The sequence below is a fragment of the Struthio camelus genome, chromosome 5 (assembly GCF_040807025.1).
Source record: "Struthio camelus isolate bStrCam1 chromosome 5, bStrCam1.hap1, whole genome shotgun sequence".
NCBI lineage: Eukaryota > Metazoa > Chordata > Aves > Struthioniformes > Struthionidae > Struthio > Struthio camelus.
This window is the reverse complement of record NC_090946.1, coordinates 69,093,799-69,097,709: the sequence shown is the minus strand read 5'-3', so window position 1 is coordinate 69,097,709 and position 3,911 is coordinate 69,093,799. Positions and strand designations below refer to the sequence as shown.

The 3,911-nt window shown below is 36.9% G+C and overlaps 1 long non-coding RNA gene across 1 annotated transcript in view; it reads left to right on the top strand.

The window, feature by feature from the left end:
• Window positions 1-1,712: 1,712 nt before the first annotated feature.
• LOC138067526 (uncharacterized) overlaps window positions 1,713-3,911 on the top strand; it is a 98,721-nt gene continuing 96,522 nt past the window's right edge. Inside the window, exon 1 of the long non-coding RNA XR_011141647.1 lies at window positions 1,713-1,905. This is a non-coding gene — a long non-coding RNA (uncharacterized lncRNA). The remainder of the gene's footprint in view (window positions 1,906-3,911) is intronic.

Here is a 3,911-nt window from a genome sequence, read left to right as displayed (position 1 = left end):
AACCATCTTCAGAGAAGGATCAAAATCTCTCTCACTATCTCCCTACAAATTAACATTTCACCTTCGTTATAGGCTTCCTTAATCTCTCTGCCTGGCAGCTTTTCACTGTTGGACAGTGTGTTATGACTCCGTAAGTAGTCCATAACTAGTTATAAACTCTATAACTTGTGCTGTTTTATCTACATGTAACCAATCATTTCTCTTCTTTCAGACCACTCTATGACTCCTACTATTTTTACAAAACGTTGCTGGAAGGTGCTCCAGTCCTGTAAATATCAAGTTACTTGAAAATTTCCCCCTCTTCCTCCTCCAGAATTAAGTAAATAGTCTTTCACTTGACAACATCTGGTCCTGAGAAACTTTTGCTAGAACCATTGTGACAAGCTAAGGGTGGATAAGTCCTATGACATTTGAAGGAAAGAAGATGAAGAAAAGCAGTAATCTTCAGCCAAAGAAAAGGTAGAATTGGCAGTCCCTGTCAGCACTTTGGTGTGGCCTGTCACTATATGGTCTTTCAAAAGACAATTTAAAGTGAAAGAATGGGAAAACTTTAGACTTCTTATTCAGGAACACTAAATATAAGAGAGCTTGCTCCCTTATATTTTGTTGAGGGCAATAAGATATTTTATGACAGCATCATTACTTAGCAGTGCCAAATCTTGAACCACATATTAGACAAGCTGAAAGGTTCTCCTAAATGAAATGTGCTTTCTTGGGGTTCTTCTTCTCAGGAATCTTAATTTAGTAGGACAGAAGGCTAGGAAAACATAAGACAAACTAAACAAACAGCTCAGAAACAAGGAAACATAGCCCATTTTTTCCAAAGCCCTAAATATCCATGTTCCCTTGCATTACCTTAAATTCCTTACAGCGTTATTATTATTGAAGCCAGACTTCCCCGGTATGAAGACCTGAGTTTTGGAAGCCTGCTGGATGCTTAGTAAAGACATATTTGCTACATTGAAAAATAGCCTTTTTGTGCATAAAAAGCTGTGGGAGTACATTCCATGTTTACATAGCTGACATTCGGGCTGAAATACAGACTTGTCCTGTCAGTATTCTGTGGAAGTTAGGTCAGATTTTAATCTCTCTGGTAAAGAGACCATGTTTTTCCTCTGGTAGTGCCTCCTTCAGTTTTCATGGCAGAGTTAATAATCATATAGGGCATGTTTAATCTGTGATCTAAAGCATCAGAGTGTAGGATATTTTCCATATTAGCAGCTTTAATAAATAACCCCCCCCTTTTCTCTTTTGCACATCTAAAGTTAGCCTCTTATCATTCACAGTACATCTGTAAGAGAAGTGGGATATGGAAAAAGCATCTGAAACCTGTAACAGTGGTGGTGAATTTGAGGTACCCTGGGCACCAACCCAGTCAAAAACACATGGAAATTGAATCAGAGTGAAATGTATTTCCGTCCTAAGTCTGGGCAAAGCACGCAGCCCATGGAGGAGCTGAAAGCTTTCCTGTGAAGGATACTCAGAGTGGTGTTGCTCCAGGATATGCATAGCAGACTTGAGATGATGTGTTCCAGCAGAAGGAGGCAGAAGCAGCAGTGGCAGAATCTACACAAAAAGTGATTTTCACGTGTGTGTTTCATAAGAACACATATGGAGCAAGAGCAAATTTCAGTACTCTGCCTAATGCTACAGTGCAGCCTACCAGTTACAGATTAACTTAAATGTTAATTTGAGAGATGTGAAATGTTTGTCCCCATTATCTGAAGTTCAGCCAAACGATGATGAGCTGGAATTCAAGTCACTTTAAGCTCTCTCACAAAATTCCTGGTATAAGTAATTTAGCACAGTGGAATACTAAAAACCAACCAACCAACCAAACAAAAAACAAATCCTAGACCTTCTTTCCAGTCCTACTGAACTCAAATGAAGAAAAGGACATTGCTGGTAAGAAAGCTTTGGGTTACTTTGAGTTAAGACGTGGTTTGATTGTTGATATGGTTAGGTCTAGGTAAACTGGTTTAAGTAAATGACATTGCTGCTGTTTCAAGCTTTTCTAGCTCTTGCAAATACTTTAGCCTTTTTCTTTTCCCTTCCCCAAATTAGTGTAAAAAAACCCCAACAAAACAAAACAAAACAAATTGAAAAACTGTGCTGCTGGGTGGAGACACTTTCATGCCAACCAAACTTTTCATGCCTGAGTTATAAAAACCTCAGAAAAATAGGTGCTAAGGTACACATCAGAGGACTTTGAATTACAACTTTGCAAAGGGTGTTGTGAATCTGACAGGCCAAAAGATTAATCAGACAAAAGTCTCTTCACAGCTGTTCATCTTAACTGGGCCATGGTGTAATGTGGTGGATAGGATGCAGATACAGGAGACTTCACTTCTGCTCATGTTTCAGCTTGCTGAGTGACATTTAGCAAGACATAGTATTTGTAAAGGGGGATAACAAATATCTATTTTTGTAAAGATTCTCAGATGAAAAATGTTATGTATTTTGTAACTGTTGGTACGCATTAGCATGCATGTTTGCTCTCCAGCTCCTCAGACTTTTATATTGTGGAATTAATTGCTTGCAATTTTGGTTTTCCTGTGTACTCTTCCTCCTCTTTTTCTTTCCTAACCCTCATAAACTTTCTAAAAATATGCTGAGAGTGTAATTCATCCTGGGTATAATTCCAGGCATGAAGCTACTTAGGAAGCAATCTTGTAGAAAATATAAGGTAAGTTATGAATATTCTGAGGCTGGTGGTAAGAAGGATTTTTTGAAAAAGACGTATTCCTCATTTAGATTCCTATATTTTTTCATGACTCATACCTGCAGTACAGACATACTGGGCTAATGCAAGCAGCACCTGCTGTAGGACTAGACGATTAACTGTTATGGTGATACTTGTTTGTTTGCTTGTTTGTTTTCCTGGAAAGATTTTTCAGAAAAGTGACATTCTTTTAATACCTAATAACACCTTTGGAAAATCAAGAACAGAATATATACTTGTAAACTAAAATCAATAGGGTTAGTACAGCTACAATTCTGTTCCAGGGTGCTGGAATATTACATAAGGATAATATACAAAAAAGAAGTTGAATAAAGACACTTAACCTGTATGGATTTTTTCTTCACTTTCCCTTCTGTTTATGGACTGTCACATCTGTTTAAATGTTGCAGGGAAAATGAACACCCATCTTTTTTTTAAGAAAACAAACTTGAGGAATTAAAAGACTGTTGGCCTTGGTTCTTATTTAGTAATATGATCCTTTTCTGCACTGATTTGAGAACCCAGTGTGTTCATTTTAGAAGAGTATGGGATTCAGACCCTAAGAGTAAAGGGAAGAAAAGGAGAGATGTAACCACATCTGCTCTATCTCATTCACAACTATTAAGGATGGTAATAGTGGCTGATTTATTGTAAACATCAGCCTGCAGCTTATTAAGGCGAAATTAAATTCCTTTTCTTGCCTTTGCTGATTTTTCACCCCAAAGAGAGAAACGTAGTCAGATGATTCAATGATTCATATTGATACTTTGTAACAGAATTAAAGAGAAATGAATCAAATTGCATGGATTAAGTAAAATACATTTAATATCATTCAGAGGACAAAGAATAAGACTAAGTAAAAGTATAGTTGGTTAAGTAAACTAATTAACCATTTTCTGAGTGTACTTAAATAATGAGCCATCTTTCACATGAAACAATTGGCTTCTCTGTAATTAAGCAGAACACTCAAAGTGTTCCTAGTGTGTGGGTTAACCACCACGTTTGTTACTTCCCTTTCTCCTGCACACCATATTATTCTTCCTCACCGAGGCAATTCAGACAGATATTTTTTCTGTTATGACTGTTTCTTTTTTTAAAGAACAACTTTGCAGCACTGAAAATGTTTCACTGTTTTTCAGCAACTGATACAGAAATAACAAGATATTGGAATATTTCTATGAATTCCAAG